This window comes from Pleurodeles waltl, chromosome 7, assembly GCF_031143425.1.
Source record: "Pleurodeles waltl isolate 20211129_DDA chromosome 7, aPleWal1.hap1.20221129, whole genome shotgun sequence".
Lineage (NCBI taxonomy): Eukaryota > Metazoa > Chordata > Amphibia > Caudata > Salamandridae > Pleurodeles > Pleurodeles waltl.
Window position 1 is genome coordinate 1,456,257,891 of NC_090446.1, and position 19,542 is coordinate 1,456,277,432.

General features: G+C 46.5%; 1 protein-coding gene across 1 annotated transcript in view; it reads right to left on the minus strand.

Moving 5' to 3' along the window:
• LOC138247078 (IgGFc-binding protein-like) overlaps positions 1-19,542 on the minus strand; it is a 289,562-nt gene that overhangs the window by 153,988 nt on the left and 116,032 nt on the right. The gene's annotated exons all lie outside the window — the stretch shown is intronic.

Consider the following 19,542-nt stretch of genomic DNA (forward strand, 5'->3'; position numbering starts at 1 on the left):
ATTAACTTCAGCCATTTATAGCTACAAACATTACATCTCACAAAAAAACAATAAGTGCGGTCTCTGCTTCCTTTACATTCACACTCCCTCCCTATAGTATGCTTGGAGAGTAGTTCCTTCTTCATAATTCCTTTTGGTATGGTGTTCTAAGCAAGAGTAGGTACTTGGGGCCACATGTACGTAATATAGGATTTGCCACCCGCAATTTGCGAGTCGCAAAACCTTATGTTCAACAGTGTCAATGACACTGTTTGCGATTCGCAAGGGGGTCGCAAATCCCCCTTGGGAATGGCAGCCCTCACAGGGATGGTGGCCTGTTGAAACAGAACACCACCATTTCTGTGACTGCTTTTAAATGAAGCAGCTTTTTATTTAATGCAGCCCGTTTTCCTTAAAGGAAAACGAGATGCATTTCAAAAACAAAAAATTATATGTTTTCATTTCATTTGTTTAGAGAAGGCAGTGGTCCGTAGGACCACTTCCTACTCAGAATTTTTTTTTCAGTGTCATTCACAAAGGGTTAGCACCAGTTTGAAACTGGTGCTAACTGCATTCGCGGTCACAAAACAATCATAAATGGGACTGCAACTCGTAATTAGGAAGGGAACACCCGTTCCTAATTGCGACTCGCAACCCCTTTTTGTGATTCAGTAAATAGTTTGCCGAATCACAAAAATGGGTCTGTACATCCCAAAGTGCATTTTGCACGTCGCAAATGGCCCGATCCGCCGGTTGCGAGGTGCAAAATGCTACATACATGTGGCCCTTATTTATTACCTGGCTCCATGAATATGACTTGAAGCCAGCCCTTGTATCACAATACAACACCAAACATGCTGGGGCTTTTACTTTCACTTTTCTCATAAACAACTGTGGCTCTAGAAGTTTTCCAAGTATACTGCTGTGGATGAAAAGAAAGCACTGGCTGTAAGTACCCCTGTGACATGGGTGCAGTTGACACCTGTGTCACGATTTCAATGTACACAAAGAGGGATGTTTCTCAGGGTTGTCTTTAGTGCACTAACATCACCTGTTTCTCCAAAACCACAAACCATCAGTCTCTTCTGTTGCACGAAAAACGTGGACTGGTATTTCTAATGACAGAAATGGAACTACAAGTCCCAGCATGCTTAGTTTCATCAGCTGAAAGTCGAAGACAAACTGAAGGTCGATCTTTAGACCTGGGGTTTTGTGGTGATGTCACTGGAGGAGCATAGAACATGATGACATCTATGTCACACATTCCGCAGATGTCATCATGTTCTATGCTTCGGTGATGTCACTGGAGGAGCATAGAACATGATGACATCTGTGGAACGTGTGACATAGATGTGTTCCATGTTCCTCCAGTGACATCACCACAGGTTTGTTAACTGATGTGCTAAGTGGTACACATAAATTGATTTAGGACCTGTCTTTGGGGATTTAGGGCCTCATTTACAAGGAACTGACGGATCAGCTTCGATGTTCCAGTTTCCGTGCATCACCTTCCGCCCTGTAGTGACACCATGATAGCAGTCTATTTGTAATACAGCGCACCATGGCACTCGTTAGTTTTTTTGGGCCTCACTGCGGGGGAACGCCTCTGTTGCATACATTATACCTGTTGCAGGTATAATGTGGGGCAAAGGTTTACATACTGGTGCAATGGTGACATTGGGCCAGTTTGTAAATACCAAGCGGCGTGGGGGACTGTTTTGTGCCCAATAGCGTAAAAAAATGACACTACAGCTGCGCAAGGAGCTTGTAAATGAGCCCCGTAGGCTTTTATATGTCAGGCCAAATGTGCTGGTTGAATTAAGTGTGGCACTTATGGCCGTATGGCACAGTAGGTATAAAGGTATAACACATTTCAGGTACCAGACATTCATTTTCCAACTGGTGAATTCTTGAATGTTTTTCTTTATAACAACTGAACCCGTTTACAATGACTGGCAAAGGAATGCCCAGCCCTGGAAATATGGTGCCCTAATGACTCGAAGAAATGTGCAAATAGGCTGAAAATGTCAGTAATTTTAAATGACATGGGCCCACATTTACTAAGGACTTGCATTGCTCTTGTGTCACACAAGCCCTTATGTGAGATTTACTAGGCCACACACAGCCACCTTACCTGGCTATGCGTGGCATAATAACTCTGGAGTAAGGCACGTTGATGCCTTGTGTTACTCTGCTCTGGTAAAGAGTTCTATTGGTGGAGCATGGATGTTCCCAAAATGCTATGCTTTCCAAAGGCTGGCGTAACAATGAGAAATATTTTTATTCTCGTTTTTAACTCTTTCTACATGTGCCTGCAGATTGTTATTGTGCACGAAGATGACCCCTCCAGCACAAAAAAAAGTCATGGCGCTAACGCAGGCACCCCTGCAACATGATACAAGGGTGCCTGCATTGATGCTAGGTTGCATTCAGTGTGCCAGAGAGGGAGAGGGCACCATGTCTTAGTAGATATGGCACCTTCCTGCCCTCTCCAGTCAGGCAATGCAGTGCTGCAAGTTGTCTTACTGCATTGCTTGGCATGACTTTTCAGTAAATCTGGACCTTGGTCTGTCTTCATGGCTAAAACAAGGCATTGGTTGAGGACCATCCTACCCACAATGTTGTCTTGCATCAAAGAGCACAGCGTTACTTTAAAAAAAAGAAACAAACAGACTCTTGGTATCATAGCTGTTAAGTCTCCCCGTCACACACAACACACTGCAATTAGTCTGACTCTGTTATGTTGTGGGCCCCAGACCCATATGCTGCATAAATCAGTATAATTATTTATTCAGCGTGTAGGCTAGAGCACACAATGACACAGACTCCTGCAACCAGATTTATCATTCTTTCATGGAACGCAATGCAGCAAGACAACTTGCTGTGCTGTGCTGCGCTGCGTGAAAAGGAGAGAGCTGGTGTAAGAAATTGGTTTACTGGTTGAGGGGGTTTAAACCCTCTTCACTGAGCAACCACAAGTAAACTCCAAATTAACCTGTGCTCAACCATCGGGTAGATGGCACAGAGAAGTCCCGCTTAACTTAGAGGCAGTTTGTAAAGTATTTATGCAGCACTTTCAACAGTAATAAAGTGAAAACATAATACAAGGAAAAATCCCACGCCAATTCAGAAAAAATAGAGTAAATTGTAATAGATAAATCAAGACCAAATTTCAAAAATCCAATCATTAGAAACTGATATATTCAATTTTAAAGATTTCAGTGAAACTAGCGTCAAAAGCACAAAAGCTCCAACTGTGGGCATCTGGTCGCCCTGGAAAAAGTCACAAGTTCAGGCTAACTGCGATGGAGGTCAGTCGGGCTGCAGGGAGACAGTTAGGCCCGCTGAACAAGACTACCTTAAATCCTGGTTTCAGAACTTTGTGAGGACCCGCTTCGAGGATGCATTATACAGTCAAGACAATGCCAGGTCCTGGTTGGAGAGGTGTCGCGCAGCATCGGTTCCAAGAGCTGTGAGGCTGATATGCGAGGTACTGCATCATCATAGAGGAGGCCGTCTACGAAGGGTTTGGGATGCAAAGTACTGCGTTGAGGATGTGTCGCACACCACGTTGTGGTGTTTATCTACCAAAGTTCTACTAAAGTCCTGGAACCTTGGAACGGTTTGAGGAGAGAAGGGAAAAAACTACTGTTGGTGGTTGGAGACGAGTCGGTGGCTGGGGTTTTCTGTTCCAGTTTTCTCTTACAAATAAAACGTGGATTATTACCTTATCCTGTTTCCATCGTTGATACTTCACTTTGGCGACGAGGGACGAACCCCACAACCTTCGTGACAACCTTCGTGACCCTAACACCGAGATTTGATCATCGGCGGTCACATGTATTTTCTTTCATGGAGTGTGACATGGATTGTGATTCAGCCCATGAGTAGCTATGCGGCTGTTAATGCGTACGGCGTAATGGCATTGTGAAATTCAATTTGACAACAGGAGAGGAAAAGCAGTGCTCACTGTATGCTTGAGCTTTATTCACGCGCACTGTCATCGCACAGCGCATCTCGTGCGGCTTTTCTCCAGCTTCACTTCAAGCAGAGAAGGCGCACACAACGTTACGCGCTCTGACCTCGCGCGACCTCTCTCGTGCTTTGTCTCAAGTGAAGAACTTTTTCTCTTTCCTGTGCACGCTCCACTTGTTGCTGTGTGACGTCTTTGATGAAAAGTGTGTCTCCATGCCTACACTGTCAGCATAGCGACGTGGACGCGTTACTAGTTACCCACGTGCAGATTCATTAATGGGCAAACTTCATCGCAATTTGATTGTGTATTTAAGAACAGACTAAGGGCCTGATTACAACTTTGGAGGAGGTGTTAATCCATCCCAAAAGTGACAGTAAAGTGACGGATATACCACGAGCCGTATTACGAGTCCATTATATCCTATGGAACTCGTAATACGGCTGGTGGTATATCCATCACATTTGTGACAGATTAACACCTCCTCCAAAGTTGTAATCAGGCCCTCTGACTTTTACTTAATTTGAAAACTCGGACTCTTGTTTAATTTGGAACTACAAAGGTATTTAAATAAATATAAGATGCAGAATGTTCCTGCCCCATCGTTTTTTTTAATCATCTCCAGGAATTCCACCTATTCCTTGACTCAAGTAGAAAACGGTATTTGCTCACTGCGCAAGGGTTGTGCGGAGAGGAAGACTTCACTCTTGATGCACTGTTTGGGATCTGAAGGGCAGGAAATATATGAGCATCTCCCTGAACTGTCGGATCACGAAGCTGCAGGATTTAATGAATACGAGATGTGCATCAAGACATTAGATATGCACTACCTTCCAAAGATAAATACTGTTCTTGAACGCTGTCATTTTGGATGGAGGTTACAGCGTTCAGGAGAATCTGTGGAACAATATATCACAGAGTTGCGAAAACTGGCTTCCACATGTAATTTTGGAGCTTCTCTTGATGAGAGACTTAGAGATCAGTTAATGTTAGGGGGTGCCACTGATAAAGCCTGGGAAAGCATGTGGCACAAGGATAATCCTTCCTTGCAAGAGGTTATAATTGCTGCAAATAATTTTGAACATTCAATACCGGAAGTTCTGAAGAAAGAAATGTCTTCAAGTGACAGTGGGCATGAGAATTGGAAAGGAAGCTTGGTGCAGGTTGTACAAAATACTAAGCTTCCCAATAAAACTTCAGAATTTAGTAATGTTGACATGAGGCAAATGAAGGGAAAGTGTTTTAGATGCGGCAATGGGGGACGTTTAGCTAATAATAAAGGATGTCCTGGATGGAAAGCTCAGTGTAGAAGTTGTGGAAGGAAGGGTCATTTCACAAGGTGCTGCAGATCAGCGAAGAATCAAAAGAAGGTGCAGGAAGTAGACTTTGTTGACAATGAGGAAGATTTGGAAAGGGAAAATTAAATTTTTCAGATTAAAAGTTTCTCTGGCAATGGCCCTTTGGAAGTAGTTAACGTAAATGGAAGTTCAGTTAAAATGTTGTTTGACTCTCGTGCTAAGATAACACTCATCCCCAAAACATTTTTTGAGCAAATGTTGGCTGGCAGTGTTCAACTATTTAAGCCAGACATTAAGCCAAGAGGTTATGGGGGTGAACCAATACGTTTACTAGGATATTTTTGGGGCACTATAGATTTCAAAGACAGAATTATACCGGGAAAGGTTTATGTTTCCATGAAAGGATATTCTCTTATAAGCTGGCTACATCAACGTGATCTTAATGTGTATTTAGATCCGAATGAGGATCCTCTAGTATGTGTTAGAAAAAGCCAAGTTAATAATGTGTGTTCGGTAGATTCCTCTGTACAAGCGAGGAAGATTCTGTGATTAGTCTGGTACAGAACAGTGTGGTAAGATGGCTGAAAGAATTTCCAGAAGTGTTTACTAAAAGGATTGGTTGTCTCAAGACTACTGTCATTTCATTAAATTGAAATTGAATGCCACACCTAAAATAGGTAAAGTCAGGAATGTACCATTATTGGTGGACAAGACATGAGGATGGAATTAGACAGATTGATTAGTGAAGGAATTATAAAGGAGGTGGCGCCACAGAATGTTTTTCTCCGGTGGTTATGGCACGGAAGGCTAATGGGAGTGCAAGGCTGTGCGTAGATTTAAGGGAACTTAACGAGGTGGTGACTGTGGATCATTATCCCCTTCCTAATATTTGCAAATTATTGTGTTCTCTTGATGGTGTGAAACACTTTTTGTCTCTAGATTTAGCTTCTGGGTACCATCAAATTACTCTGCATCTGGACTGTCAGGATTTAACTGCCTTTGTGACGCCTTTTGGAACATTTAAATTTGTGAGAATGCCATTTGGATTAATTTCGGCAGCTGCAGTGTTCCAAAGAGTAATGGAGCATATTCTTAAGGGGCTTGAAGGAGTTAAAGTTTACCAGGATGTGTTAATCTTTGGGTCTGATGGGGTGCAGCATGATGATCGGTTGAGGAAAGTTTTGTCACGGTTGCAAGGTGTTGGGTAGACATTGAAAGCAGAGAAGTGCAAGTTTGACGTGCAGGAAATTTAATATTTAGGTCATGTTGTAAGCGGTAAAGAGATCAAACCTAGAGCTGACCTGGTTAACACAATCTGTAAACTTGAGACTCCTCAAAACAAGGAGGAAGTGATGAAGCTTTTAGGAATGGTGGAGTTTTATGGCAAGTTTATTCCTAATATGGCTCAGAAGACATCAGGAATAAGAGAATTATTGCAGAAAGGGAAAGAATTTAAGATTTAAGTGGACAAAAAATTGTGAGGAACAGTTTAGTTTGATCAAACAGGGCTTGAACTCAGCTGCAAATCTGGGCAGTTTTGACACGTCGGATGAATCTTGGATATTGACTGATGCAAGTTCAAAGGGTTTAGGAGCGGTACTTATGCAGAGAAAGAATGGTGTTGAACGTACTATTTTGTTTGTGTCTCGTGCGTTGAGGGGAGCAGAACGTAATTACTCAGTAGTAGAGAAAGAGGCACTTGCTGTACATTGGTCAGTGTGTAAACTGAGGAAATGTCTGTGGGGAAAGAAATTTCTAATCAAAACTGATCATAAGCCACTTAAGGAAGTGTTTTGCAAGAAGGGTATAGTTTTAGTGTCTCATAGGATACGGAAATTGGGTTGTGGCACTGCAGGAGTTTGACTTTGAGGTGTCATATGTACCTGGTGTTGATATTATGTTAGCTGATTGTCTATCAAGGATGGTGAATGTAGAAAACAGCGAAGGTATCATGAAGGAAGAAGAAGGTGTGGAAGAGGATGAAGAAGTCAGTGTGTGAAAAATATATGATGGGATTGTTTCTGAAGAAATGTGGAGGGATGGATTAGGGAATGATGTTGTTTTAAAAAAAGTGATGTCCCTGGTCACTTATGAGAGGCACAAAACTTGTCCCCCCGGTTATTATAAGGGAAGCTTTAGTGAAACATGCTCATGCAAGTCACATGGGTAAAGCCAAGACTAAGGAGAGGGTGAAAGAAGGATATTGGTGGCCAGCTATGGATGTACAGATAGACCGTATGGTAAGAGATTGCATTGAATGCTCGTCTTGTGGTAAAGGGTTGAAATGCAGGACACAACCAATGGTGTTGAGAGAACAGGCAAACAGTCCTTGTCGGACATTGCTATTGATATCTTAGGACCTATAAGAATTAATTAGTTTGATTGTTATGTGTTAGTGTGCCTGGATATGTTTTCACGTTGGCCAGAGACTAAGATTGTAAATTCTGTGGAGTCTAAAGTAGTTATAGAATTTTTAAAAAATGTATTTGAGAAGGAAGGGTTTCCAAGTTCAATGCTTTCAGACAATGGTGTGCAATTCATTTAGAAGGAGGTAGAAGGGTTCCTGCGGGAGAGAGGAGTGAGACATAAGAAAGCAGCTTTTTATCATCCAGAAAGCAATGGTGTGGTTGAAAGATTTGTTAAGGTCTTGAAAGAAAGTGTGCAACAAGCTCTATCTTCAGGGGGTAATTGGAAGGTAGCTATATGAAAGAAGGTAAGAGAGTATCGCTTTACTCCTCATTCTTCTACTGGTGTTGCTCCTGTCCAATTATTCAAAGGAAGAAGGCCCAACACTGAAATCTTGCCGCTGTGGGTATCTGAGAAACAGAGGATGGTGGACAGCCAGACTGATGAGACTGGAAAATGGAGAGAGAAAGAGAGGGAAAAAATGTTGCGTAGAAAGGAGTTGTATGATGTGAGAAAAGCAGCGAAAGAGACAGTGGTAAGTGTGGGAGATTGGGTGAAAATAAAATTACGTAGGAAAGGGGATGTCTCCAAATTCAGTCAACCTTATAAGGTGATTAAAGTTTTTAGGAATGCGGTAAAGTTGAGTGACCATAGAATATGGAATTTGAATAGCGTGGCAAGAGTTATGCCGGAGTATGATGAGTGTGGTGTGAATGATAAAACACGATGTGATGATTTTACACAGAATTGTAAGCCTCATGGAGAAGAAAGTAGGCCTCAGCGAGTGAGAAAGAGTCCGGTCTTTATGAAAGATTATGTAAGATAAAAAATATATATATATATATATATATATTTTTTTTTAAAGAAACTTTGTGGCTTATAACTTCAACATGGTTTCTTCATTGTTTATAAAACTATGTTAGGCTAAATATTGTGATTTCTAAATTTTATTTTGTTTTTCATATTGTTTGTAACATGTCAAGTTTGTGGATAGGAAATGTGTACTGTTATTGGGTGTAGTGAGGGAGGTGGTGTGGTGTTTATCTACTAAAGTTCTACTAAAGTTCTGGAACCTTGGAACAGTTCAAGTAGAGAAGGGAAACTACTACGGTTGGCGGTTGGAGACCGAGTCGGTGGCTGGGGTTTTCTGTTCTAGTTTTCTCTTACAAATACAACGTGGATTATTACCTTATCCTGTTTCCATCATTGATACTTCACATGGCTTGTTCCAAAAAAGCTGCGGGGCTTCCAATGTGGAGTCCTGTGTCATCGTCGAGGGTGCCATCTGCGAGGGGATTGGCAATTTTGAACTTGTATAGACACACTGTATGGATATTTTGCAAGGTATGGGGGACTGTTTGCATTTTTGTTTGCTGCAGGCAATGCGTGTGGTAATATCAGGGAAGTTAACAGTGAAAACTGGCCCACATGGTCACAAAACAGGCCCACACACTGCTAAAAAAACAGCCCACACACTTACCTGTCAGTCCAGCCCATCGCGCACTGCCTGATTGCTCTTTAGGCCAGTCCAACCCTGGACATGGTGCATTCCAGCCCTCTCCATTTGACACAGCGTATCAAGCTGTTTTGCTGTGTTGCGTTGTGTCAAATGTTAGAAAAACTGCCCAATAGTGTCTCAAACGATGGCGACAGGGTCCAAATTGGAGCCAAAATCAACCCTGACAAAAATGTTCAGTTCAGCCTCCCATTGCTGTATGTGAATGGGTGTAGCAAGCAAGCCCAAGTGTGTGTGCGCATGCGTGATTGTGCACGCACATGTGTGTGTGGGGGGGTTAGTGAGGTTGTGGGGAGGCAGTGATAAGTGGAAGATGCTCTCCCATTGACTTTTTTTGCAAAATGGGCCCAAATGGTTGATACAGAATTGCAGTTGTTCAAATGAAGTAGGTATTCTCTGTCAGTGCATTATCACTGCAGCCCATCTAGTGCTGCCCCATTTTGCAGCCCACCAGGGAAATGCCCAGTTGAACCCTAGCTCGGGCTGAACATTTCTTTATCTTTTCTCCTCTCAAGAGCTAGAGAGCTCCATGGAGATAACCCCCTAAGGAAGAATTATTTCCCAGCTGAGCAAGGTTAATCATTTGACAGTATCCAAAGAGGCCCGCGTGTTACAGGACTTCATGGGATACTTTTGCAGCACCTTCTCTCAGTTCTGCATCTTGGCCTGGCCTTGGTGACTAAACACTTGTGCCTTGGTCAGGAATGGTTAGAGGCTTGAGCCCAATAGATGAAGCATGAGTTTGAGCCGATTACTTCCAAGGCAATAGTAACATACTGGTGGGCAATCAAAACTATTAGAGTGTGAAGATTTCCATCTGAAGACCTTCTCCATGAGATATCACTGATACCAGGAATATTGCTTTGAGAATAAGGAACGCCTGTTGAGACCTCCTCCATAAGGTTCCTTTGGCCTTCTTTGGAATGGGGATCAGATCACAAATCCCAACCCAGACATTATCTTGCTGATCACGTCCTACCTGGGTCTTGTAGATGCAGAACCTCTCCCATCAACACAGATACAAACTGCCCAGTACCTTAAAGTGCTTAACTTGTAAAAGAATGAGAGCAGGTGCCCAGGGCTCTGCTCAGAAGCATGGCAAGGTTGTTTAGTCGTAAATTCACCCGAAGGCCTCTTCAATCCAGACATTCTCTGCCCATTAATTTCACTCTTGCCAGTTTCTGCTTTCTCCCTGTCTGACTTGTTTACGTCTATCTCTTTCTCTTACTCTTTCTCTTCCTTCAACCTTCTCTTTTGTATTTTTTCCTCTCTTGTGCTTGTAATTGCCTGATGGCGAAAAATAAGTGTTGTTCTCAAACATAAGTGTTGGTGGTCCCCACCGGCAACCACCAGCTCAAATTAAGCACTGGTACCACCTTCTCAGCATAGGCTCATTTGTAGAGCCTTCAGCAGACCAATGGCTTCCAGTCTACCAGATAACTACTGCCAAGCTAATAAAGGCTGAAGGCTTTTTCTTGGGGTATTTTTATGTTTTTGTTCTTGGTGCTGATGCCAAGCGTTCACCAGAGTTCTTGCAGTTTCCCCCGTGAAAATCCCTAATGTGACATGCACCCAAAGAAGCCTCTTGCATTGCCCTCGTCCCAGCCTATGCATTTGTCTGACAAATAGCACGATCCAGACGGCCTATATTCGTTTTTATACCTTGAATATTGACATTTTGCATGGTCAAGTTTTTTTCAGATTTTAACACTGATTTAGATAGCTGTGGATCAGGTATGTATAGATATGGGATCTTGAAGCACTGATTAGGTAAGAGCAGCGACAAACATTGACCAACTTTACACATAATGAAATGGACCGCATAAACATAAGCTAACAGTTGCAGGTTTTTAGGATGAAGCTGACATGTTACACCCACTGCACATTACAGTTTCTGCAGTCTCACACATTCTTAGCTAGGGAGTGATTTATGACACTACATCATGTGAGTTTCGACCAGGAGCTCATATTGATCATTTTATTAATAAATATGCAGAGGAATTTGTACCATAACATAGTAATCAACATGTCCTCTGATCAGACACAAATTTGATTCCAAAAACAACCCTTTATTTGGAGTTATTAAAAGAAAAACTACAATAGGGTGATATTTAGGACACAAATTTCTGCCAAACATGATTTTTGGTAATGATATTCCGACAAACATCAATGAACAGCAAAACGTCTCTGTTTTCTGTAGGAGATGACAAATTATGAGAGGCAGACAGTGATGGAATATCATCTGCCAAAAAAGATGGACATGTAGTCATTTTAACCAGGGAATATCCTCCAGATACAGCATTGCCTCCAGAAAATTAAGGGTATTCCATTGCCTTTAGTGGGAGGGTTCCTGAGCACCAATCTTCAGTGATCCAGTTTTTTTTCCAATCCTCTCACCCCTGTTACATTCAACCTCCAGCGCTGCACCTCCTAGTACATCTAGTCCCCGACCTTCAACCTCCAGCGCTGCATCCCTTGGTACTAGTGGCCATAGACCTTCAACTTCGAGCTCTGCATCCCTTAGTACATCTAGTCCCAGACCTTCAACCTCCAGTGCTGCATCCCCTAGTACTGGTAGCCATAGACCTTCATCCTCCAGCGCTGCACCTCCTAGTACATCTTGTCCCAGACCTTCAACCTCCAGCGCTGCATACCCTAGTACTGGTAGCCATAGACCTTAAACCTCCAGCGCTGCACCCCCTAGTATATCTAGTCCTAGACCTTCAGCCTCCAGTGCTGCATCCCCTAGTACTGGTAGCCATAGACCTTCAACCTCCAGCGCTGCACCCCCTAGTGCATCTAGTCCCGGACCTTCAACCTCCAGCGCTGCATCCCTTGCTACTGGTGGCCATAGACCTTCAACCTCGAGCTCTGCATCCCCTAGTACATCTAGTTCCAGACCTTCAACCTCCAGCGCTGCATCCCCTAGTACTGGTAGCCATAGGCCTTCAACCTCCAGCGCTGCACCCCCTACTACATCTCGTCCCAGACCTTCAACCTCCAGTGCTGCATCCCCTAGTACTAGTAGCCCTAGACCTTCAACCTCCAGTGCTGCACCCCCTAGTACATCTAGACCCAGACCTTCAACCTCCAGCGCTGCAACCCCTAGTACATCTAGTCCCAGACCTTCAACCTCCAGTGCTGCATCCCCTAGTACTGGTAGCCATAGACCTTCAACCTCCAGCTCTGCACCCCCTAGTACATCTAGTCCCAGACCTTCAACCTCCAGCGCTGCATCCCTTGGTACTGGTAGCCCTAGACCTTCAACCTCGAGCTCTGCATCCCCTAGTGCATCTAGTCCCAGGCCTTCAACCTCCAACACGCATCTGTCCTGCAATCTCCAGTCTTTCAGTCTCCAGTACTGCAAGCTATAGTGCTGCTAAACCCAGACCTTTAATTTCCATCGCTGCATGCATTGTTCATGGAAGCTCGATTCCTTCAATATGCAGTGCTGCATGGTCTAGGCCTGCTAGCACCAGTCCTTCCGTCTCCAATGCTGCACGACTCTGTCCTGCAAGCTCCAGCCACTCATATTCCATACCTGGAGGCCCGAGTCAGCCTGAAGTCTCCAGTCCTTCAAGGTCTAGCCCTCAGTCATGATTGCCCTAGTCCAGTATGCCCCAGTTCTGAAAGCTCCTATCCACATGCTAGTTCTGTGGGTTCCTCATGAAGGAGCCTTGCAAAATAAATCAGAATCTAGCATAAAGTAAGTGCATTTCCTCGGGGACTTTTACTCATGGGGTTGTCTAGAAGTGCATTATGTAGGCCATTTGTTCTGTAATTTGATGTCATGCTACATTTGTCAAGGGCGATACACAGATATTTGAAGATGGATCATTTCAGGACCTAGAACAGACCCAGAGGAAAAAGGGGAAATGTATCGGCACCATTTGTTTAGCCCCGATGTGTAACTCTAGGCTGAGAAATTCAAGTGAGCCTTAAATAGCGTTACACTGAGCTGGGCCACCTTGGATTTTCAATCAATCATAATACTTGTAAAGCGCGACTGGTCACCCGTTAGGGTCTCAAGACGCTGGGAGGAGGGGGGCAGTAAGTGAGAGGCCGTCGACGAAGGGGATCAGGTGAAAAGCTAAGTTTTTAGGTCCTTTCTGAATTGCGATAGGGTAGGAGATCTTCTGAGGTGGATGGGAAGAGAGTTCCGGGTCTTGGCGGCCTGGTGGGAGAAGGATCTTCCTCCGGCTGTAGCCTTCCGGATGCATGGGACAGCAGCGAGTGCGAGGTCGGCAGAGCGGAGCTGTCTGGTGGATGTGTAGACTGCTTGATTGAAAGTCAAATAGGAAGGGACATTATATCTCTTTAAAACGCTTTGGAGACTCTTTGTGCAACTGCTACCTCGTCCCAGGCTACAGCCACAAGCCATTGCCCTCAAAACCCCTTTGCCTGGTACAGATTCCCATATCATAGACTGAGGCCTGCACTCCATTCTTGTTTGTCCTTACTCAAAAACATTGAGGCCTTTCTTAACCTAGCCTGTTGGATAAGTAGCACTATCACAGGAGATTGACATAGGAACGTCTCCGTGCTCAAAATTTGTAACAAGTTGCCGAAAACTTTCAGCAGCCCTACCATCAAATTGCCAGAAACGCACAAGTGCCTTGACCCAGGCAACTAGTGGTATATTAATTGAAAGCTAATTAATAACAGACACATATTTTCTCTGGGAAACCTAAAATAGAGAAAACTGCACATTGTTTGACAAGAAATGGAGCTTTTTCAACTTTAAATCGGTTTGTGGCACTATTTAAAATAAATGAAATAATCAAACAGGGATTTGCTCCTCCTATCTCGAGAAAAGAAATGTATGTTGCTATCCCAGACTCAAACCAAATTTTAATGCACATTATTAGTGATAAAATTTACGAAACAGTTGATGAAAATATAATGGAAGCTTAAAGGATAACCAAGTCTGGGCAAGCGATCACAGTGGTTGAAGAGTGGTATTTTGTGTACTTTTATGACAAACAACCATTGGTAGTATTAGTGCGACTACTTCCATATAATATGCAGAATAACCACGAGATGGCATCAAAGTTTCATACATACAAAATAGTGAAGCAGTAAAATGTGGGTGTTTCACCTGCAACAAAATGGTGCCTACTCAGGAATAAAAAGAAATCTAGCTTACGCGTCAAGAATTTTAAATTCTATTAAGGACACAGAGGCGAGGATTATGCTATTTCTTTCTTTACTGTTTTAAAATAGCAGCCAATCAAATACAAGTAAACAGAAAAACTACACATCCCATGATGCTTCACCCAATGCTACATGGTCCAATCACCAAACATGACCTCTGTCCATAATATTCTTGACCCTCGACGTCACTTCCTCTTTCTTTGATCAAATCAGATACAGTACAAAATGGAAACGAAACTTCTTACATCAGACTAGAATTTCAGGAGTCAGGAACATCCACTCCCACCGGGTAACGAGAACTCGAAGACTCCAACTTGAAGGGAAAACAGCCCTTCAAGTAGCTAAGAACAAAACTTTCCATTAAGTTGTAATAGTTCAGGAGTTATTCTGATCAGAACCTATAAAATAAACACATAGGTAATATCCAAATAAACCAAATAGATCTCACTAAATTGACATTCATATAAATGACCAAGAAAGGGAGGGTAAGGTTAATAATACTTCAACAACTTTAACCATTAAGGTGGTCATTACAACCCTGGCGGACGGTGTTAAAGCGGCGGTAAAACCGCCAACAGGCCGGCGGTAAAAAATTGGAATTATGACTGTGGCGGAAACCGCCAACAAAGACAGCCACTTTAACACTCCGACCGCCACGGCGGTACAAACAAACAGCGCGGCGGTCACCGCCAACAGACATGCGGAGGACAATGTACCGCCCACAGTATCACAACCTACCAATCCGCCACCTTTTCTAGGGTGGATTCATCGCAGATAAAAACACGGCGGAAACAGCCATTTCAAAGGGAAAACGCTCAACTCTACATACTCCACGAGGAACGACGACACCATGGAGCCGGAACTCCATATTCTGCCAGCGATAGTCTTCCTGCTCCTATACGAGGATCATCAATGCTGGCGGCGAAGACCACGGTGAGTACTGCACCTACGACATAGGGGAGGGGGGAGGCAAAAAACAGGGACACACACACACGCAACACCCCACCCCCACCCACTACAACACACACACCAATGCATATCCAAACATTAGAGTAACACCCCCCAACCCCCCCGGAAGAATGCAAAGACAAAAGGAAATGAGTTGAACCATTGTAATATATCAAAATACAGTAACCAAATATATACATATATATATATACACATTAAACAAAATATACACCACGATTAGTAGTGCAGGTATTGCACCATTCATTGTCCGTGGACCACTGGGCCCAAAATGCATGGGTGAGGCCCACACAAGATACCTGATCAAAACGGAGAGAACACTGCAGGGGCATCAGATAGAAAAACAACAGGCACCTCAGGCGGAAGGGAAGGAGGGGCATCCCAGCCGGATGAGTGCACCTCACAAGATCCACGAGGGGGCTCCATGCCCATTGATGTATCCTGGGGAGTGCAAAGCCACAGTCTCTCATGTCTCTACAGTGGTTGGGTTGCCCACTGTACCATCCTGGGGAGTGCAAAGCCACAGTCTCTCAAGTCTCTACAGTGGTTGGGTTGCCCACTGTACCATCCTGGGGAGTGAAAAGCCACAGTCTCTCAAGTCTCTACAGTGGTTGGGGTGCCCACTGTACCATCCTGGGGAGTGCAAAGCCACAGTCTCTCAAGTCTCTACAGTGGTTGGGTTGCCCACTGTACCATCCTGGGGAGTGCAAAGCCACAGTCTCTCAAGTGGATAACAGTCTCCACTGGTTCTGGAGGGGGACTGGTGCCCAGAGTGCAGCACACACCCGTGACGGCCCCAGTTGCGTCACTGCCCCTGCCGCAAATGGGCTAGCGGTGCATTCCATGGCAGTCTTTGCCCTGTTCAGCGGTCCCTGGCCTGTTCAGCGGTGCTTGAGTTGCCAGTGTCAGACCCGTTCAGCGGTGCATTCCATGGTGGTTGTTTCCCCTTTCAGTGGTCCCTGGCCTGTTCAGAGGTGCTTGCCAAGGCGGTCCTTCATTGTCCAGCAGGGCTGGGGCTGGCGGTCCTTCATGGGTCAGCTGGGCTGTGGCTTGTGGGGCCATCCTGGCCAGCTGGGATGTGGCTGGCGGTGGCCTCCTGGGCAGTGACTCTGGCGGTGGCCTCCTGGCCAGTGAAGATGGGGCTGCCCTCCTGGGCTGTGACTCTGGCCGTGGCCTCCTGGCCAGTGACGATGGGGCTGCCCTCCTGGGCAGTGACTCTGGCGGTGGCCTCCTGGCCAGTGACAATGGGGCTGGCCTCCGGGGCTGTGACTCTGGCGGTGGCCTCCTGGCCAGTGACGATGGGGCTGCCCTCCTGGGCTGTGACTCTGGCGGTGGCCTCCTGGCCAGTGACGATGGGGCTGGCGGTGGCCTCCTGGGCAGCGGGGATGATGGCGGTCCTCTCCGCCGTGCTGCTCCTCCGAGACTTTGGAGATTTCTTCTGCCCCTTCCCCACCTTGGGAGGAGTCACAGCTGAGTCGACACTCCCCCCGGGACCCTTGTGAGCGGCTTTGCTGGCTGGAGTCTTCCCCCTCTCCCGCCGGGCAGTGTCCAACTTCTGGTGCTTCACGGGGGGGACTGGCTGAGCTGTGGCTCCGTGCCACACTGGCTGTCCTGGTGGCTGGTGCACTCCAGATACCTGTAACTACAGGCACCACTGGTCCCGGAGTTTTTTTGGCTGAGGTACTAGTAGGGGACCTATGAGTTGGACGGGGAGGGGGGGTGGTGGGAAATAGGTTAAGGGGGGCCAGGAAAAGTTTTTTGGAGACACTGGGACGGGTAGCTGGAGGGGGTTTGGGAGTGGAGGAAGAGGTGGTGGTTGTAGGAGGTGTAAGTTTTGTGGATTTGGGTGCAGGTGCATGGGCTGGAGGCTGTCGTGAGGTGGATGGCTGTTGGGTGGGTGTGTGCCTGCGTTTGTGTATCTTCAGAGGGGGCGTCACAGACACACTGGGAGAGGACACAGGGGACGTGTAAATGGTAGTGGGGGTGGTGTATGCACGTGAGCGTGGTGTGGTGGTGGGTGTGCTGGTGCGGGACGTAGTGGCTGTAGTGGTAGTGCATGCAGGTGTGAGTGTAGACGAGACTGGGAGGGAGGAGGGAGACGAGGAGGAGTGGGACACAGTGGAGGCAGTGGATGTTGGTGTGTCTGTATGTGTGTGATGCTTGCGTGAGTGCCTGTGGGATGTGTGGTGCTTATGTTTGCCTGAGCTTCCCTTGTGTGTTGACATGTGTGTATGCTGGTCTGTAGGTGTGCTTGGCATAGGCTGAGGTACAGGGGATTGGGACTGGGTGGAGGAAGTTGGAGGGGGGAGGCTAGACACAGGGACAATGGCTGCCATCAGTGCTGAGGCCAGAGTTTGCAGGGTTCAATGAAGGGCAGCCTGACCAGAATGAATGCCCTCCATGAATGCATTTGTGTGTTGCAATTCCCTTTCTACACACTGGATGGCATTCAAAATGGTAGAAAGCCCAACAGTGAATGACCTGAGTAGGTCAATGGCCTCCTCACTGAGGGCAGCAGAGGTGACAGGGGCACGGGCTTAGGTGCCTGGGGCGAAGGTGATGCCCACCCTCCTGGGTGAGCGGGCACGGGGCGAAGGCTGAGGGGCTGATGGGAGGGCGGTGCTGGTAGGGGGGTGGCGGCTGTACATGTAGAAGTGGGGGGCACAGATTTTGCCCCCACCACAAGGGAGCTCCCATCGGAGGACGAGTCCGTGTCGCTGGTTGCAGATCTTGTGACTGCCGTGGTGCTCCCCTCTCCCTCCGTCCCACTGGTGTATTCTGAGTCCGTGGTGTGGCCCTCCATGGCCATGTGGGGTGCAGCTCCCTCGTGCTCCAGTGCCACTGTACCTCCGCCTGATGATGCTGATGCACACAAGAACAGGGAGACCACAAAAATGGGGGGGGGAACAGAAGAAAGACAGGTTGAGTGCAAGGCTTACCGCTACCGTTGGGGGACAATACAGACACAGCAGCCCCCTGCACTATGTCGCGCTGTTGGCCTCTACAGATGCAAATCTTGGGATATGGCCTACATGGCTATGGTCGGCATCTGCACACATAGATGACACAGGGGCATTAATACCTGTACTTGGCACTCTACAGAGGTGGGGTGGGGTGCCACATGGCCTGCATTACGGAGGGGCCTAACCTACGGAACTCACCCTGGCCTAGGGACACCCACAGCCCTCCTCCCCCACCCAGACACTTTCACTGCGCGCAAAGTCCGCTGAATGATGTTGTACTCACCCCCTTCTGTCTGCTGTGATGGCCTCAAGCGCCCATCCAACTCAGGGTAGGCCACCGCCAGGATCCGGAACATCAGGGGGGTCATGGTTCGACGGGCACCCCTCCCACGTTGGGAGGCCATCCCCAGCTGAACCTCCGCCGTCTTCTTTCTCCGGCGGCGAATGTTCTCCCATCTTTTCCGGCAGTGGGTGCTCCGTCTGTGGTGGACCCCCAGGGTCCGGACGTCCTTGGCGATGGCACGCCAAATATCCTTCTTCTGGTGGGCGCTAACCTACATGACATGTACAGGGGGAGAAGAGAAGTCATTACCAACTGCACCGTCTAAGTGAGTGGCCCACATCCCTACCCTTGCCATTAGGCACATGCATTCACAGTCCTTCATGCACGCAGAACTGTGCCCCCTTCATTCTTACAACCAGCCCTCTCCACACAGGCATAGCCCATACAACATGCTCCCTGTGTACTTACCTGTTGGTCTGGAGGACCGTAGAGTAGCATGTACTGGGGGAGGACCCTGTCCACGAGCTTCTCCAACTCCTCTGCAGTGAAGGCAGGGGCCTTTTCCCCAGACGCACGAGCCATTGTCTCTTCCAGACTGAGGTCACAGCAGCACTTGCAGTGTAGGTCCTCTCCTGTCGAAGATCAGGTATCGAGTGATTGAACAGATAGAAAATGGCGGTCACGTCCGCGGCGGTCACGTCCGCGGCGGTGCGTACCATCACCGCCGACGTACATCTTCATTGGCCTCTGGGACCAATAGGGTCCAATGTTAACCAATGCAGCATTGCACTGCGGTCTTCGACCGCCTACCGCGATGGTGTACAACGCCAGCGCAGTTACCTCACATCTCATTGTCCCAGTTTAGAGGTCAGGCAGCCGCCATTTCAGGGACCCACATGGCCTAATTACCAACTGCGTCACACAGACCTAGACCTTGTTGCACAACGCAAATACAAGCCAGATTTTTTGTATGAATGGTGTTCTGTGTAGACTGTGGGTACATA